Source organism: Agelaius phoeniceus, chromosome 9 (genome assembly GCF_051311805.1).
Source record: "Agelaius phoeniceus isolate bAgePho1 chromosome 9, bAgePho1.hap1, whole genome shotgun sequence".
In the NCBI taxonomy this organism is placed as follows: Eukaryota; Metazoa; Chordata; class Aves; order Passeriformes; family Icteridae; genus Agelaius; species Agelaius phoeniceus.
In genome coordinates, this window is record NC_135273.1 from 6,167,311 (window position 1) to 6,192,574 (window position 25,264).

Sequence of the window (25,264 nt, forward strand, 5' to 3'; positions counted from 1 at the left end):
CTCAGGAATTATTCATGAGATCTCATACAATGTAATTGCTGATTTTGGCATCAATAGTCTGTATCCCTTTATTTCCTAGATTAGCTTCCCTTCCTGAACTACTGTATGTCATGCCAGAGACAATGATTTTATATGACATATTTAGGAAAGAGGAACCCACCTATTTTACATAAAAGAGCATCTGAGAAATGTACCCTCGTTGCTGAGGTGCCAGTCTGTGCTGACACGTTCCTGTGAGAGGCAGAGCCTGCTGGGAGAGCAGAGAGCACAGTGCTAAATGTCTCCTTTCAAACTGTTGACTGAATGGTTAGTTTTATTCCAAACCTTTATAAAAACTAATGAAATTACCCTTCACCTATCTTTAAGGATTAGCATTAATGCTCAGAACAAACTGCATGACTACTAATCTCTTAATGTCCCTAAAGATATGTACAAAATGAAATTTATAAATAATAAATGAAACTCAACTTTTGCTAGAAATACTCAGCCATCCTGCTCTTTCCCTCTCTCTCTGAGAGCTTGTGAACAAGGTCAGGCTGATACAGGGAGTTGGAGAAAGGTGACTTTGAGCATGGAAGTCAATGAGCTCCATGCTTTGGACGTCCACCATTTTTTCTCCTCTAAAAATACTTCCTTTTCTATCTACAGCAGTGTGTATAGATTTAAATAACTTCAGCCTCTCCCCTGTTTCTTTCCTTCATGCTCCAAATACCTGTATCACATGGGTGAGCAATGAGAGCAGGAGTCCCTGAAGAACTGAGCATTTCATGCTCAGGTTGCTACATCCTGCACCTTCCAGAAAAGGAGCACTACCACTCAAGCCATCCCCTACATCTACATTTTCATCTGAACAAAAAACAATATTCAAATTCTCAGAGTTGGTGAGAAGAAATTGTTGAAATTTATGAGAATTCATTGCAGGTACTACAAGAAAAAGAGTTTCCCAAGTGAGACACCCAGCTGTTGTTCTCTTAATGGGAAGAAAAGCCCATATTTTTTTGAATTATATTACTGGAGAAATTAGTCAATCTGATTTTATAGTGTCTTCAGCCCACCCACTGTACATTTACTCTTACTTATAGACACATTTGCCTACTTGAGGATTTTACTATCTACTTTTAAAGACCTGCTTTTTAGGCCGTAGAAAAGGATAGATTTTGAATTTCATAGTTAAAGATTTCACAGGAAAGCTGTCTCTGACCTCCATCCCTGGGGTGTTTGTTTTCCCAACAAGTACACCTGAAATGTTTTTACCGCACTTGTGTGATTTTAGAGAATTTAGTGTTTTTATCACACTTGTGTGATTATAGAGTATTCCAGGCACAGAAAATATATTAGTAACTATTTCTGAATGATTGTGGCATCATCACTTTGAGCTGATTGTAGTGATACGTTTTTGACTGAAATTTGCTCACATTTTCAAGCCCCCATCATTGCAGGCCAAACCCAGTTTGCCCAAGGGCTCCTCCCTTGTCATTATTTGATTTACATTTTCCTCATTTCTGAGAGTCTTCACTCAAGGAAATGTTTCAGGCCGAAGATTTTGTCCTCTTCAAGGAATAACTCATGGAAAACTGAGACTCAAGGCTCAGTAGATCTTTGGCTACCCAGATTGTCTGAGACTTGTGTACTTTTTTATCACTGAGCCCTCACAGCAAAATTTGGGACTCTAAACAAGGCACTTGGGCTTCACATCCAAAGCAGATGCAGAATTACGTGCTTTGTGGAAGGAATACACAAAACCAGCAAGCTCCAGAGTTGACAAAAAAGGAGTGAATTTATCCTAAATCCTTCCCTGTGCCAAGGGGGAAAGACACTTCGCCTTGACTGTCAAAGAAGGTGATCCCATCACCCCTTTATTTTGGGGAGGCTGATCTAAGTGGGCAAAATTAGGGTGGCATCATCACCTTGTTCCCTCTAAATTCAACAGTCTCTACTACATTTGTACAGGCCTGCTTTGATATTTAGATCTACTAGATCAATTCTCTCAGATGACAAACGTGGAGAAGCACCAAACCCATGGATCCCAGTTGAGCCCAGGCATTTTTAGCTGAGGAGTGGCAAAAATCAGTATTCTGTGCATGTAGTGAAGCAGAATTTTTTGAACACTGGCAACTGAGATCACACAGACACCCACAAGAGTTGGCATTACTTGAAAGTTAGGCAAGAGTGTTATGATGATGATACAAGATTGTTTCACTCCTTAAGATTGGGTTCCTTTGATTCTGTAAACAACCATGCATGAGAAAACAGGAGTGCTGGTTCAGACTTAGGTTTCTAACCCAGCCTCTTCCTCAAAATCTCAACTGCTTTCAGCTCTATTTGGACACTTAAGGCCTCAGAAGCCTAAACCTGTCTTAAGCAGGGTTTGTAGGAACTGATTTTTGCAAGAAAATCATACTTATCCACAATAGAAAACCTTACTTTGTGGTAATTTTGTATGCTCCTATATATCAAAAAAGTCATTAACTGTGTTTTTTAAAAAATACTTCCCAAGTGATCATTACTGCTTGCAAGTCAAATAGGGATTTTGTTAAAATAAAGCAGATCTATTTCTGAAAGTTGTAAGACTCCCATAGGCATTGAGTAGAGCTTTAAAGGCTCAGAACCCAGAAAAGCAACAGCACTTATTTTTATGCTCATAATTCTGCAGTGGCCATATGTACAGTCTTCTAACTTTACAAAAATTGCATAAATTAATGATACAAAATAAAAATAGTACGATCCAAATTACCTAAAGGCTGAGCTACCATGTGCCTAATTTCAGCCCAATTTTCATGGCTGTGTTATCTGGGCCTGCATATTTATGACAGAATTATTGACAACCCTTTTTTCATAAGGAGTTCCTCCTGCTTTAAGATCAATATGAATATAGCCGGGCAGATTTAGCATGCGGGAAAACAAAAATCAATGAAGATTTTGATACGCAGAATAATGTAGAAATGACAACATATTTCTGACTCCGTACAAAAACATGCATTCATCTGTAAATGATTACACTTCTATCTGTGGCAGAATGGCAGTGTGGGGCATATGAATCTCACCTTCAAAAGATATTCTTTCGTTCTACAGAAAAACGCCGGCAAGCACAGGAAACTTCAATCAATGTCTTATATTCGAAAACTATGACACTGTCAAACTGGTGTCATTAAAGCTAACTAACCATATTAAACGAATATTAAAATATAGGTTTCTTTGCATAACATAATGAGTAAAACTGCTTTTAAGTTTTTCCCTATGCTTTGAGGTGTAGGTGGCATTTTCATTCCAAAACTTTGAAGTCAGAACAAAATGTACAGGTAGAGGGTACTAGATCAAATAATAATCAACTTCAAAAAGCATTTTGGCTGTTAGATGTCCCAAGGCTAATTTCCTCTAGACATTTTAAATGTAAATGTCTAAACTCATTTAAAAATTGTAAATTGGTCTAGGTTCAATCAAAAACCATCCTGACACAGAACAGGGAGACTGGGCTAATTGTCATTTGTTTGTCAAATGAATTCCATTTGGAAAGCAATGAAACCTCCAAGCTAATTCTTTTAAGGTGAGCTGGTAGTTGTATTATCAGTTAAATGCAGTAAAATGGATAATCACATGATGATAATGAAAACTGAACCTGTGTTAGCACTCAGGCTTAGTCTGCCACAGGGCATATAGTGATGGAACTTAAGTACTGTAATGTTCCACTGGGCACAATGGCACCAAGTCTGCTCTTTAGCCTTACAGACACTTTCTTTGCATTTTAAAAAACTTTATCAAAGCACCGTGGCAATGTAGAAAATGTCAAAGTGAAATGCACTGTAGGCAAATTGAGATTTCATTAAGTTTAAATTTATTGCTTTTGACTGATGTATTACCATGCTTGTTAAGAACCAGTAATTTGGAATATCTGCCTGCCTGGTAAAATAGCTTTGTCTCCTTGCGTAATACTTTATATGGACTTTGAAAGAACACAGTAATTCAAAAAGAGTGTGGGTTATTTTATTTTTCTAAAGAACAATTTCAAATATTTTCAGGTCCCTGACCTAGTGGATCAATAGACTTCTGCATGTGTCCCAAGTGTGTTGTTGATCTACTTGGTAGAAAATTACAGTACTAATATGTTATTTTTTTGCCTTGGTATAACACTGACAACAGAACCTTAGGAAACACTTAACAATTCTGCTTGTTCTGTCACTCTCTGATATATTGGAATTAAATGAAAATATCTGTGAGAGATAAGGAATTGAAAAATTGATGAAAGACTGTGTGCAGATGCATATTTTTTTTATATAAATATATATACACACACATAAATTGTATGTCCAGATGAGTTTGTGCCCAGATTTATTAACAGACAAAGCAGAGATACAGCTGTATCTGTATCAGGGCAGGCACAGGTATTCTTGGTGTTGCATAGCATAGATGTTATTTAGTTTGCTTCAGCTACATTTGAGATGTTGACATAAAATCTCTTAATGTACTCTGGTGCTTTTCTCACCTTCAGAAAAGGATTGAATCAATATAGTAGAACTAGCAGAATTTCTGCCTGATGAGGAAGGTTAGGCCTTCAGGAACAAATTACTGCCCTTGGAGAGAGACCTGGATTGAATTTAGTATATCCTAGGTATATTTATTTACACTGGGTGCCAGGGTTTTATGGCAGAAGTGACAAAGTTTGTGAAACCCAGGAATGCATTATCATGTTATCTGGTATCTTAGATGGACAGTCAATATGAACAGACTGCAGACACACCTGTCCCAGTATCCAGTTCACCAAGTAATGAAATGGAAACAATAAAACTCTTTGAACAAACAACAGACATTTGAGTCTTTGGGTTTAAACAAGAGGATTGTAGAATTCAAATGGGTTTCCTCTAGGGCTGCCAAGGCAGCCATATCTGTATTGGTGCCAATGCTGAGAGCCACACAACAAAGCTTGGCTTGTGTCTGCCCATGTGCTTTTATCCCACAGAGTATGGATGTATGTACTTCTTGGGGTGGGGGCTGAGGGAAAGAAAAGAGTTTTAAATTATACTTATTTTATCTACAATTTCAATGAAACTTCCAGTTGAAACTTGAGGAGAAAGCGATGTGTGCGTTTCTACTAATTTAAACTGCATTTTGTTTTTACCATTTAGACATTACATTCTGAGGATTAGGGCAGGTTGTGTGAATTAATTGAATTAAGACACAATCATTTCTCCCTGGAAAAAACGTATTTCTCTCCTCATGTGGAAACAACCTGCATCCCTCCACAGCAGTGCTCGTTTTCTCTCAAACACTCCCTGCCTGTGACTGCAGGCTCAGATTTACCAAGGCAGGACACAGCTGCACCTGCAGAACCTTTGCACAAATCCACCTAAGAGTGATTTTCACCAGGGGTACTGACCCCTCTTTCCAGTGGAACCCCCAAAATCTTCTTTTTTGTTCTCCTTCAACTTGCCAAGGGAATCCTCTGTCACCAGTCCAGGCTGAGCAAGGGGCATCAGAGCCAGAAGAGATCCACGTGCACCACAAAGTCCTGAGAGAAGAGGAACCCACCAAAGGTGGATCCAAATCTCCAACCCTACTTACAAATAAATATTTCTAGCTTTGTTTGTGCATGTTGTACAAAAGCTGCACCAACTCTCAACAGGAAGGGTGCAAACCTGGAGCTGAGGTAAAGCTTTTTATTCGATAAAACATCTGGGATTTTGCTTTAAGACACATACTGGCTGGTCCCTTTGAAGTCCAGAGGAGCTATGCAAGTCTACACTTGAGGGCAGAATTTGGCCCAATGTGATAACACAGGAGCCTGCAATTGGAAAAAGGAGTGTGTTTATTACATTTTAAAGATTTTGTGGGTTAACTCAAATTAGCCAGGAAGAACTAATGCCTCTGAATAATTCTCCCTCTCAACAGACACTTCTGAATGCTGTAAGAATTACAACTAAACTCCACCTTTCTTCTAAGGCACTGGACAAAATTTGCATTTTGGAGTGAGCCACTAGCTGGAGCTAAAGACCTGTAGAGCAAATTCAGAGGGAAAAAAAAAAAAAGAAAGAAAAGAAAAGGGGGAAATCCACAAACCTGAGGAGAAATCCAGACTTTTTAAGGCAGGCCTGGAACAGATTTTTGAGTGAGCTGTGGGTACTGACTGTCATCTGTTAGAAGGACAGAATGATCAGCCTAAAAATGAGAACATCCATATTCCTGAGTTGATGGCTAGCTGAACTAAACTGTGCAATGTCTGGTATTTAACAGAAGAATGAATCAAAACAAACATATTGAGCTTTTAAAAGCACCCAAGGGAGCAGTGAAGCAATGAAAGCTAAGAAAATCTGACTAAAGAAGTAATTAAAGGCCGAAATTGTTAGTTAACTTGTTTGGAATGGAGAAGGAACCACCTAGAAATAGAGAAAGAGCCTTACAAACTCTCTGACCTATTTACTTTTAATTATTGATATTGCAAAGGCTCCTTAATATGCAATTGTTTAAACATCATCCCGAAAGATGCTTTCATGGGAGCAGAAGAAAAGGTGTCATTTTGTAGATAAAGATCAATTTATCTTTGGCAATCAGATACGATATATCAGGTGGGAACTGAGCACTGCCTGGTTTGGAAGGGTCAGAGTGAGACAGAGAAACACAAAGAATATTCTGCACATTCCCCCAGCTCAGTGGCACATACACAAGGTTTGATCTTCCCATGCACATCGTGCCACTGAGATGACTTCAGTGAAAACACGAATCGCTCTGAGTCATACAGCTGCAAGAAAATGTAATTCAATCTCTCAAAACTTTTCTAAACATCACCAAATAAATGCCTAATGTGCTAAATGGGATTAAAAGGGCCAGCTTTCCCTGCAGGCCTCCATAGAGGAAAACCAGGAGTAAAATGCTGCTGGGGAGACAATAAACATTTTCTAAGTTGGTATTTGTGCCTGCTGTCCCCTGAGCTGCAGCAGATAGGGGCTGGCAGGGCGGGTGTCACACCTGGGGAAAGGATGGATATGCATAAGTTCAGTGTTCCCACAAGGGTTACACGTGTCACGCTAATATCATGCTGCCCTTGCCATGATTCAACAAAACACTGAAATATGAATGCAGATTTAAACACTTGGTGAAGAGCTCTGCTGGAGCTGCCTGATAACCAATTCCTCGTCTCCAGCCAGGTGTTGAATATGTGGCTCAGTTTCTGTATGGAGGCATTTGTTTTCCACAGCAAATTTAGCAAATTTAGCAAATTTCCACAGCTTCCAGAGGGTCACATATGCACCCTGGAAATGGCTGTGGTAATTTCACCATTGGGATGATTTTCCTAGCTGAAGTAAGTCATGTTCTTTGGGCAACTGGCATTTTTTGGATTCCTGGAGCCAGTTTGCATGGGCAGCACCCACAGTAGCAGCAAGGCAGCTCCCAGTTTTCAGCAGGAGCTGGGAAGGCACTCTGCTCTCTGGGCAGTGGTGGGGTGTTGTTTTGAAGCAGACTATAACCATCCATCTGCTTATTACATTGAATGGGACAGATTCCTTAATAATTTTAATATGCAACTTAATATTTTTTAATATGCAGCCCCTCTTTATTCATAGGACTAAGTGTTTTACACATGGTTAGTTACTATACCTTGAACTGGACCTTTCGTTTCACTCTTTAAATTTAAACAGAGCTGCTTTCACATGTGAACATGAGACTTTCTTTCCTGACTCAGGATTGGAATTTTTTTTTAAAAGCAATTTCCACTCAGCTACTTTCCCAAACCAATAGCCTGCAGACATAGTAAACAGCTACATTTTCTCAACAATACCACAATTCTGACCATTTCTCCTTTTCTTTGAATTGTACAAAAAACCTTTGAGTTAACACCACCTTCAGAACTCCTTTACAACACTATGCCAAGTGTATTTATATGCTGCTCCATAGGATTCACAGAGAAATCACATTGTTTCAGTGCTCCAGGCAGCATTGCAAATAAAGCTTTCATATTGATACATGCAATGATTTAGAAAAGTTTCCTTCTGGGTCAATTTGTGGTGTCTTTAAGTTCTGAAAATCAAGGCAGTGAAAGACATAAAAAACACGAGGAGTTCTGTGTGTACTTAAATATGTTCTACTTCAGTGTTTGAAAAATCCTGCCAGGAAAATGTGCAGTGTTCCTGAAGAAGTGACTGCTTTTATTCTACTGCACACACACTTTAAAAAGTCCTGCATCAGCCTGAACACAGGAGTACCTTTTTTATATGCCTAGAGAGTGATAGGACAAGGGGGAATGGTTTTAAACCTTAAGAGGAGAGATTTAGATTAGATGTCAGTAAGAAATTCTCTGCTCAGAGGGTGGCAAGGCAATGGCACAGGTTGCCCAGAGATGTTGTAGATGCCTGGAACATTTTCTTGGAAGTGTTCAAGACCACTTTGGATGGGGCCCTGAGCAACCTGGGCTAGTGGGTGGCATCCCATGGATATCCCATGGATAGCCCATGGCAGGGGGTTGGAACCAGTTGGGGTTTAAGGCTCCTTCCAAGCCAAACCATTCTATGGTTCTGTGAATTTAGAATGCAGCAGGACAGACTCAGCTTTACTCAGGGCCCAAACCTTCTCTAGTGATGAGATTTAAAGAGCTGAGAAATTCCCAGAGGAGGTAAACTGAGGGGAAGGAGCCTTGGCTGCAAATCCAAGGAAAACTCAGAGTGACTCCATTTCCCACACTGTCCGTGGGCAGCTGTGGCACACCTGGTCCTATCTCTTGTGTGTATATATGATCACACGTCATTCCCTAGAAAGGATAATAACAGGGGGAAGATTTGTCCTTGTGAATCCTGTCAAATCCACAAATTCACAAATCCAGTCCCGTGACTTTTTGGAGCATGGATGGGGAGATGACGACAGAAAACCAGAGTTGCGCCACACAGAAAACAACACATGGAGCAAGGGGAGCAGGTCAGGAGCAAAGGCTGAGCATGATGTTTGTTTTGGAGAGGAGGAGCAGCAGAGGATTGAGAGGCAGCAGGCGCAGCGTGTAAGGAACACCGAGGGCTGGCAGCGCCTCCCGGGCGGATCCGTAAGAAATCGCGCCCGTGGCACAAAGACATTGGAGGCATTGACACAGCCCCGGCAGCAGTGAGAAATGGCTCCTGCTGGAGTCAGACATTTGGGAGCAGATAAAGCCCCTAAAGAATGCTTCTTTTCTCCCTGAGAGATTAATGTAGATGTGAACGCATTAGCGCTGTTTAAGGGAGAGTATTCTCTTTGACAGATAACTGGGATTGGGAATATTAGATTACCAAATAATGGACCTTTTAAATTCTGTCATCATTACTTATCAGGTACATTAGTTTAAAACCTGCAGTTTTGAACTTAGCATTATTGAGCTTTTGAAAGATTAAATTACCGAGCTTTTGTTTGTGAATGGCTCTGTGAAATTTCCTGAAAAGGATAGTCCTCGTCCTTCATTGTGTCAATGTGAATGCCAAATAACATACTTTATTGATATTTACAGACATACAAATGATAGTACTAATGCACCTTAATGTCTGTCTCCCCGAGTGAAAAGCCAGAGCTCTGTTAGATAATATGGTGCTCTGTATCTCCTTTGTAAACCTGTTTGGAAGAGTTCGTGTTTAGCCCCCCTCCCCTTCTTGAAAACCTCATTTGCACAGGTAGCCTCACATAGGCAGGTTTGCAGTACAGGCTTCCCTCCAAGGGTCACTTTCTGTTACTCATTAGACAGACCAAAAAATACAAAAGTTACAGACATAGCTTGCACGTATGGGCTGGCAGGAGAGCCGTGGACAGTACGTAAAAAATGAGATATTCCTAAGCACACCCACAATTGTGTTAGATAGGGAGGATAAAGCCCCATATTCATTAGGATGAGACTCAGTCAAGGGTTTAGGAGCAAAATTCAAACTGTTAAACCTCCCAGCTGCCTGCTAAAGGGGTTCAGGAATGGGGTTTTGAGCAAGATCTTTTGAGCAATGGTTCCGGTGACACAGGAACCATTTGTGTCCTGGACATGCCAATCTGTGACCTTCCCCTTCTCCAGACTGAACTGGGAGATTGAGTCTTCAAGGCAGGATTTTCAAAGCTAAACAAGGAAATTAATCTCACAAATCCCTTAGACATAGCGTGCAAATTGGGTGTTTTCTTTATACCAACGCTTTTGAAAACGCACACTGAGTTTCTTCAAGTTGTTTGGTGAGAGCAAGACTTCTTGTTTTTCAAACTTTTCCAACTTTTTAAGAAGTCAATAGAGTAGCGAGCCAAAAAAATATGAAGAGTGATAAGCTACCGCCGTGAAATGTAAAAGGAATGCTTGTGAGAATATATGTTTGTTTAATGAGGTAGGTTCAAATTATGCTCATAAAACAAAATCAGAGAAAAAGAAAAGATATCCAGCAAATATTCCTGACTCTTCATTAGACCCCAAATGTAGGTACCGCCTCTGCCTAAACAACTCAAAACACTTGGAAACAGTTTAAAATACATTTTGTTTTGCTTGTTCAGTCTTTATGTGTTTTTTTTCTTTTTTTTTTTTTTAATTTACCACATTTTTTCATGCCTCTGAGATAAAACCTGTTATATTTGGGAGCCAGACTTCAAATACATGAATGTTCTGTAAATGTTAAAAGAAAAAAAATTATTTCAAAAACAAAGTCTCTTCTTCTGAATGATGCTTTTTTTTCCCCTTTTTCTCCCAGAAATGAAATATACTCTCAATTCAGATGAAAAAACCCTGGACATCTATTCGACTCATCAATTCAGCCAACAGTGAGGAGCAAACTCTAGCTACAATATTAATGAGTTGTTTATCAGGTCAAACTTAAAACTTTTATGTTTTTGTATGTTCTTCCAAACTCTTGTATGTTCTTAGATATCTTTGCCACAGAGAGAAGCTTCATTGTTATACTTGGATACTTGTAAGACTTGCAAAATGTCACATATTATTCCAAAAAAAGCAACCAAGTTACTCATCAAAAATCAGTTTCATTCTCTCCTCAAAATGGTATTTCTCTTGTTTGCACTCACTGAGAAAGACCAAGATAATACACTTGTACTTATTTTTAATTTGGAGCAATTTTGTTGAATCTCACCTGAATTACTCCAGGTATAATTTGTGGCACATAACAATGACATTTTCTACAGATTTAAACTGTCTCATCTATTTGTTTGACTGTACATCAGTCTGTACTGGTACATTTTGAAATCTACCTTCCACCTTCCAGTGGAAAATGTTCCTGCTTGTGACATGGGGTAGGAACTGAATGATCTTTAAGGTCTCTTGCAACCAAGAGCAGTCTATGATTTGATGGAAAGATAATAAGGATGTGCAAACATAGGAAAGTATAATTCCAAAATGAGTATAATGATTTCTCAGCCCAAAATTAACAAAGCTATGGATAAGAAGAACACCAGAATATGAGGCTGGAGACATGAGAGCATCCTCTTTGTGTGTGACATGAGGGGTTTTGTGCAAAATGAAACAAGTCAATATGCCTCATTCCAGCCAAGGCTAACATCTGCTTTTGTATTTGGGGAGTAATGTGACTCAGAGACCCACAAATGCTTTTTCTTGCCTGTACAAGCTCTTTTCATTATGCTAAAAGCTCATTACCATTTTAATTTTTAGATCACGATTCTCATTAATTGCTACTTAAAAAAAAAAAAAAAAGAAGAAGGCTTAAGGTTTGAGCTGTGTGTAGTGCTGGAGAGCTTGCATGAGCATCAAAACTGTTTTTCCCCACAGTGCATGGGAAAGTATTCAATGGCTCAGCAGATGCTGGACTATCCAGAACCCCAAGGTAAGGGTGGTGAAAATGTTTCCTCCTTGAGCTATTGTTCATGAGGGTTTTTGCACCTTCTTGAAAGGCATGGTTAGGAAGGGATGCTAAGATCCAAAGGAAGATTTTAGGATTTTGGGGGATATGGTTTAGGGGCGGCTATCATGGTGCTTGGCTAACAGCTGGACTAGATGATCTTCAGAGTTTCTTGCAGCCCTGACAATCCTGTGATTCTGTGATCAGTTACCTGAAACCAGTTTTCTCTGGTGTCCTCCTTAGAGAGACAAGGTCTCTGTCCCATGGGTGGGGAATGTCTGCAACTCACACGAAAGCAGAACTGCTTGAAATGAAACCTTTTACTGTTCAAGAGGAGTAGGAATATATCCAGACTGCTTGACATGATCTTGCTCAAATTTACAGAAGCCTGTTTAAAGAGCACATCCTACTTCTAGGAGTAATTTTAAAGCATTTCAAGCAATTTTTAATTCCCAGAGCAATTTTTAAGCATTTCAAGCCACATTCTGTTGACACGTACAATGCCACAAACACCCACTGCCATTCACACTGGCTAAATGAATGAACATCTCCTACTCTGTGGAATTTGACTGCACTCCAGTTAAAATGATGGGAAAGGAAGGAGATCCAGCTTTTCACTGCTGTCTCTCCTTCAGAATCCTCTCTTCTGCTCCTAGAGATCTTTACATACTGAATGGATGAAATGAAGGTTTTAACCCAAGATCAGCTGCACGTTGGCCTTGCAATGCCCAGCAGGAAAAGCCTTTGGGCACCTCACAGGAACAGTCCTGGCACTAAAGTTATGTGCATTAGGCAGCAGCACTGTTCTTTATGGCTGTTAATAAAGAGTCTTTCAGATAATGACCGACAAATGTGCTTTAGTTTAGGGCACAGAACAGAAAGATTACATGCTAATGGCAACAGCCAGGAAAGAAACATGATAGGCAGGGACAGAGAAGAGTAAACAAGAGAGACAGAATTTGAAAATGGCAAAGATGCAAGCAAATATTTATGCAGGTTAGCTAATGTCAACCCAACCCCACAGTGCCTGGGGGGTGCGGCCCTCAAGATGCACCCTGAGCTCCCTCCTGTCTGTAAACAGGATTATCCAGCCTGAAAATGCCCCAGCACCTTGGGGAAGAGGAGATATTTCTCAGAAATACACTTTGGAGTGGAATTCTCAAAGAGACACTTGAGACACTTTGTTAAGCACAAAAACTTAGAGGCATGGCTGCGAGGGTGCAGGGCCAGACAAAACCCCCGTGGGGAATTTTGAGGGAGCAGAAATGCTGACACATGTTCCTTGAGGTGTTTGTATTTTGTTAGATGCACAACTAAAATCCAGCTAAACAGAAATACTCCACTTGAAAAAATAAAGTTTTAAATAAGCTCAGGCCCCAAATGCCTGTGTTTAAAGCTCAGGTACATTTGAAGTCAAAACCAGAGCAAACATTATTGGAAGACAAGATGCAAATTAGAGAGTGTAATCTCTGTGCAGTGATCAGCACACTGACTTTATCAGGTTTCCATCTGTCATCTGAGCTGCAAGTTTACAGGCAATGTACTGTCTGTCCTGAAATCTACATCTCAGATAAGGCATTTGGGTTTCTATACTGGAGTCTTCTCCACAGAGATAACCAGTCTTTTATTTGGGGAAAAAGGTAAGGGAATTTATTCACAAACATATTGGAGAACTGACAGCTTGTCTGTCTGTTTTCACTTTTAAAAGAATGTTGCAGTTTCAAAGTTTTCTCCTAGAATGGGAATAAAATTTCCAAGCTCAGAAAAAAATGTTTTGGAATAAATGGGCTTTTTTTCAGGTGATGGTTAAGAGTGCTGTCAATGGAACTAAATGGAATTTAAAAGACCATCAGATAAATAAATTTTTCTGAATAGTCTACCTATAAGTTATTTTTCTAGTAGATCACAAAACTTCCTGTTAAGGAGTCAAATCTATTATTAAAAAACAAAATTAAAAGCACAGGTGCTAGGGTGCAATGCTGGACAGAAGTCTCTGTGGTGAATGGTGAGGAAGCTGAAATGATGTACATTTCTGAGTACTGAGCACTATTCATTCAAAGGCCTTTTCTCATTTTATGTAAGATCTAATTTCAACCTAAAAATTGTTCTAAGCTTGCAATAAAGCACCAAGAGTAGCAACTCTGAAACCAGTCTGAGATAACCCAAAGACTGGGGAAAGGCAGAAGTGTTTTGAATCAAACCTATTTAGTCCCTAAAGTCAACTGTGCATGGAATCTGTGCTTTATGACTGTCAGGTAAGAGTGACCACAGACAACTTGGGAATTATTATAACATAAAAAAGCTGAATTTATAAATCTGTAAAATTTACAGACTTTTTAATTTATGCATATAGGCTTTTACAAGTGGAAATAAACACTTCTGAAGCACAGACCCTCTGTGAGCAGCCCCCTGATAACAAATCTAAACCACCTCTAAACAAATCTATTGCTGCTCTTTGCCTGCATATTAAACAGGATTAAAATAAAAAAAGTAGAAAACCAGAGGGCCAGAAACTTGCATAAAACTGATTAAAACTCATAAGCTCTCTGTGCAACAGGTGTTAAATCTAGATGCAATGTGCATTATGTTACCACCTGGGCTCATCTTTTTCTGGCCAAAACAATATCCTCTGCAGGTGTGCAGGAGGAGCAGGAATGTAACAGTGCTTTAGAAAAAGGGGAGCTTTGTCTGAGGATTTCACATCCAGTGGGCAGTCAGGGAACCTTGAGCTGCACAGCAGAGGAGGAGCAGGTCTGTATGCAGAAATCTCTGTGTGCAGAACCACACGCAGATGTGGGCACCAAGAAATGTCTTTCTGCCAGAAACATTTCTCTGAGTACTTCTGCTGACCCAGCTGGAAATGGCAGCACATGCCAGTAGCAATATTTCCTGGCATTAATAAAAGAAGGATCAATTAGACAAACACAGTCTTTCATATTTATCATAATCACCATATTTATGAGCTGATTCTGACATTTCTTTTTCTTTCCACTTTTCTCCTTTCTGCTGCAGAAGTAGCTGAAGAATGCTGATGAGATATGAATGACAGTAATGCAACCCTTAGCTGCACCCAGTGCATAAAGTTCAACCCAAATGAGAGGTTTTTAGATAGAGAAGTGATAAATTTCACTGGTGATCCTGGTTTCTCAGCTCCTGTGAAGCACCAGGTCCACCAGGAAAGTGCTTATTGCTTCATTAATACCTGGTGTTTCTTCCTCATCAGTTCAAAATTCATTAAAACTGTGAGTGAGACTCTAGAAGACATTTTTTAGACCTTCTGCATTATTTCCTGTATAGGAAATGTTTTTTCATTCCTCTCATTCAGCTGAGAGAGGTTCTCAGCAACATTTCTCCACAGTGACCTGCATCACTTCTCCACAGCTGTTTGGAAGGTAGAGCATCCACGCCAGGGGAAGAGATACACTTTGAGCATTTGCAAGACTTTGTTATTCAAAACACAGTTTGAAAATGGCTGTAGGAATTTAATTAGAAACTTCCATTAGGAGATTAGATGACTAGAACAAAGAAAACCAGTGAAAAGGCTTCTTATTAAAACCAGTAGCACTGCAGAATATTGATAATATAACAAAGGAATGAGTGGATATGCATAGCAAATTATTAAAGGTTACAGATAAATGTCCAAAATTTGCTTAGTTTCTGGTTGTCCTGGTACATACAGAAGCCACTGAGAGGAGATGACACAGGGTTCCTGCCCCTGCAGAATACAGGGGCTGAGGTAGCAGAGGTGTCAGAGCACAGAGCTCAGCAGTGCTGTGCAATTCCTTGTTTGCATCTTTCCAGCTCCAGTACATAAGTGAAGCAAGAACAAACACACACAAGTCCACAGGCTGCAGCAGGAATTCTAGCCACAGAGATTAGTAAATGTAAACTCCTCTGATAAAGAATCATGCCTGGAGGAAGGTCTCCATGTCTGGAAAAGGACTGGAGCAAGAAGAGACTCACAGTTCTGGAGAGAATCCCTAAATACCATCATTGTGCTCAGGTGAGCTTCGGCCCTAGAAACTGCTGCCCAGAAAAGTGTCTGAGCACATCATCTGGGCAGAGAATAAGAAAATAATCAATGAAAGATTTGAAATTTGAAGATAATTTGATTGGATTCACCTTTCTGGAATGCAGATGAGTTGTTGCCTTTTGTGGTCAGTACTCAGAATGTTCTTATTCAAAACAGTCCTACTGCTTCCATCCAAGAGTGGATGGAAATATTATTGTATTTTCTAACTATCCAACCCCAAGTTCTTATGGTTCTGTCCTCTACAACCATCTCATCTGTGCCTAGTTTTATAATTTTTATAACTAGGAGCTCAGCCTTATTCAAATCAATCTTCCTGATGCAGTCTGGCCCATTTTTCAATCTGCACTGCAAATTTTCAGGACTCAGCCAAGAGCAGTCAGTGGGTTTGCAGTATGTGGGAACAAACAGCTGAGGCTCAAAGCACCTTCCTTTTCCCAGATATTTCCCCAGATATCAAGGGTGAGCCTTGGTTATGTCTGCACAACCTTGCAATCCTGAGCTTGCCCAGGGCTCTTCAGCCAGCTGAGCACTGTGCTGATGGAGGTGCTTTGCTGTCAATATGTGAGTTAGGTCATGCAGAGTCTGATCAGATATCTTTGCATGATACTTCAGAAAACATTGAATGATGAATTGTAATTTTAAAAAAATGCCTTTTTTACCAATGATATACGAGTCGATTTATATGGATTCAGATAAATATGCTCTCTATTATTGCTTGAGAAAGAATCCTTAAGTAATCAAAACAAAATCAATACATGAGTTGCACACAGCCTTGCCTCAACCAAAGATCCTCCCATGTTTTCCACATTCCAGTGGGATCCAGTGAGCCAACACCAACTGCCTTGGGCCTCCTTGCACTGCTGTGAAAGATCCTTGTTAATGGGAATAATGCACCTTCCTACCACCCTGCCCGGGTGGAAGTCAAGGTAGCAGTTGCCAATATTTGGGAAATTTTTGCCTATAAAAAAGGGGAGCAAACCAATAAATTAGCACACAAAGATTTGCACAGACAAGTTTCCTCTTCATTAATATAGTACAGCATTTTAGTGGTTGCCAGTTACTAAAAGGTTAACAAATTTGAACATTTCCAAGAAAAAGTAAGGGTATTACAAGATGAACAGATAACTAGATGGATGACTGTAAAATACTAGAAAATTGCTGATTGCTTTGCTAAAGGGCAGAGGCAAATTACAATCATTGTCTTTTGTTCTTGTGAACCCAAGGCATTCTTTTTTTTTTCAGTCAAGTTATTTTAAAATGAACCATACAAGAAACTGTGCTGTTCTAGGAAAAAGTGAATATAGCCCAGGATATTTAAATGGGTCATAAAGCCAACCTGGAGCAATACAGAAACACCCCAATATGTTTGCACATTTCAGAGGCTTCATGCAGTTTGGAAAAGGCAAGAAAACATTCAAAGGTCATTGTAATAGTGCTACAGTATCTTAAGGTCAACGTTATGGAAACACAAGCTTCCTCCCCTTTGAACACAGAGAAGAAATTGTACAGCTACTGCAATACAAAATCTCATCTAGTTCAGGAGTCCAAAAATTAAAAAATCATTTCTTCTACTTGCTGATGAAACTAGATGGGCTTACCTTGCTCAGAAAAGCAAGAATTAAGGAGGAGAAGCAAATCGAATTTTTCTATAATAATTATTACTAATGATTGTAATATTTATTACTACCCTACTGAAACAAACTAACCCCCTCAAATCCAAACATCACAAGTCCTCCACTTTTTCAAAAGCCTTTGATGGTTCCTAAAAAAAAATCTTGGTTATACTGTGACTATTTCTTTCAGAAGCTCAGAAGAAGAAGCAAACTTTCTGTCTGAAGAAAAATTCAACCCATCTTCAGTCTCTGAGGCTGTTACACAGCAAGAGTACAGCTGCCTCAGCTGGATTCCCACAGGAGCTGGCAGCTTCTCACCCAGCAGCCATCTGGACAAGAATGCCTTTTTATTTAGGTACATCCTTGTTTTGCCATGGAGAAGGGTTGAATCATTGAGGACAATGATTTCATGCAGGATTATAACAAGAGTTGGGAGCACCACCCCATTCTGGCCATGGCTGAGAGCTCCCTTGATCTGAAGCTCAGCAAATGAAGACTTTGGTCTCCTCAAGCCCCTGCTCTGGCAGCAGCTTGGTGACAGCACTGGGGAGAGCAGGGCAGCAGCCCAGGAAGGCTCTCCTGGCACCATTCCCAGTGATGCCAGTCAAGCTGAGGAGGAGCCTGGCAGCCTTTTCCAGAGCCAAGGGGTCATCCTGGAGGCAACTGGGATCTTTGGAAGTCAGCAGCCTTGGGAGTCTCTTGGTCCTCTTCTGTAGTTCCTTTAAATTTCACTAAAAATAACTCTACTATTCCCCCAACCACACAATAAGTACTTTAAACTTATGTTTATATGGAAATATTTAAATTATAAAGCATTGGCCTTTCACCTTTAGGTTCCTGCCTGGATTCAAGCCCTCTTCCTATGGGAAATGAGTTTAGTGGCCTAAGCAGAGTCTCGAGCAGACAAAAGTCCTTATCTCTAAACTCCAAACATAATTCAGCACAACATGTCATGATTGGAATTCCCTGCTCAGGAAAAGACAAGGAATGAGCTTGTGTCAAAAGTAAATAACCTAAGTAATCAAATCAATACTGAATTCAAAGTGGAAATATCAAAATTATCAGGTGGTGCTGTGGAGGCTACAAAATTGCTGTTTAGCACAATGTTTTCCAGCTATATTCAAAATGAGGAATATCATTTAGAGCAGATAAACTACAAAAAATTAGGTCAAAGCTGCAACGAAGCGCTAGCTGAGAACCTTAATAAATTAAAAAATTTCCTTGAATAGCACCTTATCTCCCCTGGAAGAATGCATACAGTCTGGACCTGTGCATCTTCACTCCTCACAAGTATGAGGCAAAGAAACATGATCTACATCTCACATACATTCAAAGATGGCTGAGCATGGGGTAGAAACACCATTTAGAGGTGAGTCCTTAGGGAAATCCGATGAGTTTAAAATTGGACACTGCATGCTGTGACAAAACACCTACAGATGAACTCTCCTAACTTTAAGTTAAAAGAAATTCAAGAAAATACAGATAAGTACAGTCCCTTTCTTAGGTTGGAGGGGATAAAAAGATGTAACAGGCTATGAACCTTTTCACCCGAAGATGAAAAAAGCAAAACAAAGTAGCTCTTAGCCATGTTGTGATCCTTGAAGCACCTCGTGGTCAGGTTCACATGGCATCAGCTATCCACTTCATCCCTGGATATTTGCTTTATAGCCTTATAGCCTCTACCTTTACCTCACCACAAAATGGATGACAGTTTCATTACAGAATGGCATCACTTGTCGAACTTTGAATTACTGATCATAAAAATATCAGTTATTCTTTGAAGGATTGTTTGAACACTCTTTTTTTTTTTTCATATTTTTTATCAGCATTACTGTTTAGTGCAACGTACACAAGGGGTTGAGTGGGGGAGCGATGGTGGAAAGAAATCAAACCTGGCTGAAGAGCTAAGAGTTTGCAATACCCTACCCATACAAACAAGCTTCTATCGCAGTTATAGACAGCAGAAATAAAAGGGAGCTTTTTGGCTCACAGCTATAAAAAAAAAAATTATCATAGTGATGAAGTTCCTCAGCCATCAACAGAGCTGTGATAACGCTGTTTGATGATGATTTTCCCATGAATGTTAAACAGCCGCCACTGCGGAGGAAAAGGAGCTTATCTGCACCTAATACTGATCTCTAATTCCTGCCCTTCTTGAACCATCCATTTTCTAACAGCATTAACTGGCAAATTTACATCCCATCTTAATGCTGCTAAAGAGGACAGGAGATGAAGAGTAAATGACAGCAGTGTAATGAGGATGGCTTTTTTCTCCTTTCTCTTTAATGGCTGAAGATTTACACAATTGTCTGTAAGCTTATATAGAGAGCTTACCTGAACCTTTTGCCAGCATGGATTCAACTTACAGGAGCTTTTGTTAACTAAATACACATAAATATTTTTAAGGAGGTTTAATATTGTGACTTCAAAGAAAGCTAAAAGACAGGATGAGAAAAAATATTTTTTTAGCATTTTGATTATGGATAAAAATTGCTAATATTTCTTTCTTAAGCAGATGCAGTTGTATTTACAAAATACAAAAATCAGAGCCTAATACAAATTCTTTTTCTGCTAAAAAAAAAAACTTGTCTTTTTTCTGTCATGCAGGAGAAGAAATTTTTTTCCAGTTACAGAATTTTAGCGAAGAATTATCTGCAAAACTCAGAAATCAATGGTTATCCAAATACATTATGTAGAGCTGTGTTTCACATGTCACCCACAATATGGATTGCTTTCTGATCATGCTGCTGCCATTGGAATAGAAGGTGCTGCCCTGCCTGCAGAGAGGGAATGTTCCAGTATAGGAAACCACAGCAACAACACTTGGCCAGATCCAGTCAGAGTGTTTCTACAGATCCAGATGATAATTTCAGTGGAAATTAGAACCAGTTCAAGATGTGTTGTTGATATTCAAAAGGCTCTTGGTCTGACTCTGATACAAAAGACTAAATTTAATTAGCAAGAAAATTTTTAAGATAGCTTTTTCCCCTCTATTCCTAATTTGTTTCATATATACTATTTCTCCAGGGTGTGTAAGGAAAACTGTAGTTGAAAGGAAAAACAGAAAATATTGTTTAGCCATACAAGGGTGGAGGCTTCAAGTCCCACTCTGTGAGTATAACCCAGGACAGCAAAGGTGTATGAAAGAAATGCAAGACATTGCTATTTTTCAAAGACTTTTGTTATCATTTACTCAATTTAATCTTCAGAAATTTCAGTGTTTGATACACATGGCCACAATTTCCATGTCAGGCATGTCTCAAGTATTTAATAGAAGGTAAATATGCATCTATGCATGTATGCATATATATACACACATATACACACCTGCAAGTTTAATAGTGTACCAAGTGTACATGACCAAAAAACCACAAACCATAACAAAATATTCAAAATTCATTTTAATCCTTCTATCAGCAATACTGGAAACCTGTAAATGTACCTTGAGAAGAGCACCCCAGCAGTGTCCTGTGTGCTGCCATACACCTGCCATGGCTCAGTGATGGAAGTCCAGGAGCCCTGGACCATTGCTGTGCTGGAAATGGGAGCAGACAGCAGCCCCAGGTACTGGTGCTGTAGTGGCTGTGGTGACACTTATTTCTGAAAGCACAAACTTCCTTTTCTCTTAGGATAATATTTGGCAGCTACATTTATAAAGCATCCTCATTTAAGACTCCAGGACCTAGATTTTCTAAGATGTTTAGGTTTCTAAATGGCTTTACTACCTTTGATAACTTTGGCATTTAATTTGAGGACATTGGAACATGCTGGAGGTAAAACCCAAGACATCCAACATGAAATTCACAGGACTGATTACTGAAAGGCATACATTTATATCAGCTATAATGAAAATTTTGGTGCCTGTTCCTCTACACCAATACCTTGGCTCTGAGAGGTTGGTAAAATAAATTAAGCTAATTTGTAACCTGTCTTTACTGTCCACAAAAATGTAAACAATGTGAGCTTCAAGCCAATCTAGTCAGCCCTCAACCCCAGCAAACTGAACGCAACTTTCTTCTAACCAATTAAAGATACTTTCATTACCTGCTGTAAGTAGATCTCAGTGAGTGAAATAAAAGTCCTACACACACAGAATAAATAAGAGGTTCACCTGAGGCCTTCTGTTTATTGATTAATTTGGATTTTTTTCAAAATAATTGAGTTTTAAGTGGTACATTGCCATGGCCCAACACTAGTTAGGTTCCAGAATCAGTGAGGAAGGTGTCCCATAGAGGTCTTCACAGAAGAAACAGAGAAGCCTGCATTTTGTGATGTAGAGATCAAACCCATTTCAGAGGCTGGGAAGGTCTGTGTAATCCTGTTTTGGTTTTGATTTTCCTTTGAGCATCATCCAAGCCTTCACTACAGCTGGCTTTTTGGCAGACAGAAGTGTCCTGTCACAGACTTGTTTGCCTCTTCCAAGTAGGTCCCAAAGAGAAGCATTTTCCTCACCTTTCAGATATGAAATAACCACATGTTTATTAAAGGAGCTGTGTGCATGACATATTAGTGCTCTCCAGGCTGACTTTCCTGGCAGCCCAACCTTCTCATTGCATAAAACTTCCTGAAAGAAGAAGGACACAAAGGAAGAGCCCTAAACTCAGAAGAAAATGAAAAAACCTAAATACACAGCAGGATATAGATGTAGAGGACACGAAAAGATTCTAGGAGAAACAACTGCCATTCATGTTTCACTCTCTCTGCAAGGCTGTAATCATGAAAGTATCTCACTACAGCTGGGTGAGAATTTTTGTACAAAATTTTGTTTCCAGGAAAAATAGTGCTTTTGTCATAGGAATCAAAATATTATGATTTTATCATAAAATCTGAATATATCTGAATATAGTCAGGCAGGAACTCCCTTTGAATAATGGGAGGGGGTTTGGGGTTTGCTTTTGTTTTAAAATGAAACTGAAACTGATTAATTGAAAACATCTGAATTATGCTTCCCATGAGTCCCTGCAGTGTATTGTGAAGAAAACCAGTTCAAACTACACCATAGAAAACACCTCTTTGGTCTAATAAACTAAAATGAAATTTTTAGATTATTTCTATTATATTATTTATATTAAACTGAAAAAATCTGTGTGACATAATGAACCAAGATACATCAAAACTTAAGCATGGTAGATATTTCTGTTTTCAGCCAGTTCCTCCACCCACATGCACAAACTTTGATCTAGAGATCAAATTGGTTTGCAGGTGGCTGGATGGCAAGAAGGTGCAAAGCCATGTCAGCATGGCAGTGTTTCCAATGACCATCCAATTTTCATTTTGCTGCCCACCATAAATAGATAGAACAGTATGAAAGGAAGGAAAAGAGAAGCAACAGCACATATCCACCTGCACTGCACATTTAAAATGAGAGCAAAAGATGAAATTTTGTCACAAAATTCAGTGTTTCAGCACATAGCATCAGAATCACTTTTGAAGTGTACACAAACTCTACCTTACTATAAACTGCAGATCTTTTTCTGTGCACATAACAAACACTTTAGCATAACAGGACACAGCAAAAATGCACATTCAGCTGTACTTTGCAAAATACTTTCTCCTGGGCTTCACATTTGGGAAAATTAGGGACAGGGAGGGAAAAAATACAGGCAGGAGTTCGGGCTTTTAGAGAAAAAAGCAGACAGACCCTCACAGCAACTAAACAAAGAAACAAAAAGCAGTAAGTGCCATCCAGGTTGCTTGAATACATCATGAAGCTCCATATTCTGTTAACACAAAGCCTTGCAGTGAGAGATGAGAAATATGATGTAGCATAACTGCATTTAATGAAGGTGAATCCCTCTCTGATGATTATCAAGTGAGGATAGATTTCTTGCTTCACTCTCTCTATCGTTGTACATGAAGAAAGATACTGAGATAACATCTAAAACCATAATAAGGAAAAGAGATTATGTTAACTGTTGCTTAAGAAATTTCTTTGTACCAGAGCAACAAACAAATTGAAGGCTTTAGAAATCAAAGGGCAATTTGATGTTGCAGTTCTACACAAACACAAAAGAATTAATAAAGAGCTGCCTCCCCTTGTTGCAGGTAGGTCACAGAACTCTCACTGTTTCCAGCATGTCAGCAGTGGCTCCCTACTACCAACACCTTCCACCAGCCTTGGGCTGACTGGCTTTATCTTCAAAACTGGATTATAGGCTAGCCAGTTTAGCTTTATTATATATCCATATATCTACCTGATAATATCTACTATATTATCTACCTGATAGAAGAAAAATCCACCATGAAGAAAACATTCAGCACACCTGCATAAGCAAGGTGTGTTTTTCATTTGTGATGTGGCTGTTTGTGACCTACCACCTATCTGGAGTACCAAGCTAAAGATCCCTCCTGAGCCACAATGGTACTGGATTGTATAACAGAAATGGATTTTATCTGGCAGAAAAAAATAAGCTAAACACAGAAGGAACAGGCCCAGAACAATAAAAATCCCAATATGCTTGACCAGACTGAAATCCCTTCTCACATAGAGGCTGTCCTGGAGACTGTCTGAAGGTATAATATCTTCAGAACAATGAACAACTGCTGTAGTAAGAAACGTTTCTGAGTGCAATGAAGCCAGGGAGGGATTTGCAGGTGAGAGATTGCAGTGACTGTTCTGTACTGCCACAAGTCACTGCAGGACAATGCGAGATTTCCCTGCACAGAGTGTGTGGTTCAGCTCAGGTGATCGCCCTGATCTTTGCCTCTCCCACACCCTGGCTCAGAGATGAGGATGTGGACATTCAGAAAGTTCACTTTGAACTTTTCATCAGCTATTCCAAGACTGTCCTAGAAATTGTCTGGATCCTCCTGAGGCTGCATGTACTTCTAGTATGGTTATTTGCCTTATTTTGCAAACTGATATATTAATTTCAGTTAATGTGACTGGGAAATAGAAGAAAAAAGAAGAAAGAGGGAGTCATGCCAAAGTGACTTTAAACCCAACCACTCAATATTGGGCATCCAGACTTGGTCAAATAGATTGAAGCTGTCAGTTATTTTTTTATACACAAAATCCACTGTGTTTTGCTTGTAGCTGCAGACCTTCATTAATTTTTGTGAATGCGTCGAATTGTGATGCTTATAATGCAGTATTGTGGATTCAGCCTCTGCAAAATATCACCAATGGCATTTTTAGTGGTCCAGTTTGAAAATGTGACCCTTAGAGACTTGATGAATAAAATTAGTCAACTCTGTAACTTTAAAATAGCTCTTTTCTAATTAAAGTGTGATGAAGCTTTCAGCCTATCTAGCTAGGGATGCAGAGTGCACGAGCAAACCAATTAGAGATAGTGGCAAAAACAAAATGGTGTCACAAAAAGATTTACCACATCAGTCCCTCCAGTAGCTGTACCATTTCTGCTGATAAAGGTGAAACAACAGCTACTGCTGCAGCTAAGGCTGAAGCTAATGTTAAGCTGACAAATCAACTTTTAGAGTCTTGGGAGATTCAGCAGAGCTATCAAGAGGCACAAAGGCTACTAATGCTTATGTCATACTTCTCAACTCTCACATTTTACCCAGGAGACACCAGATTTTTTTGGCTTAAAATTTTTTTGATTTTTGTATTCTCTTGGGCAAAAAATCAAAGAAGCCCATTAATTCAATGAGAATTTCACATATCACGCTGCTTGATTTTTTTTTTTTCCACAAGACTCACACTGTTTGAGGTTGAGAAGTATGCTCTACTTTGACAATGACACCCTGAAGGATAGCACTGGTAGAAGGATGAACACACACCACAAAATCCCAGCTGCTGCCATTCCAGGCAGACATTCAGGCCATTGGATGCTTGAATTCAGGTGGAGAGACCACCACATATCACCGGACTGCCATTGTGGGGA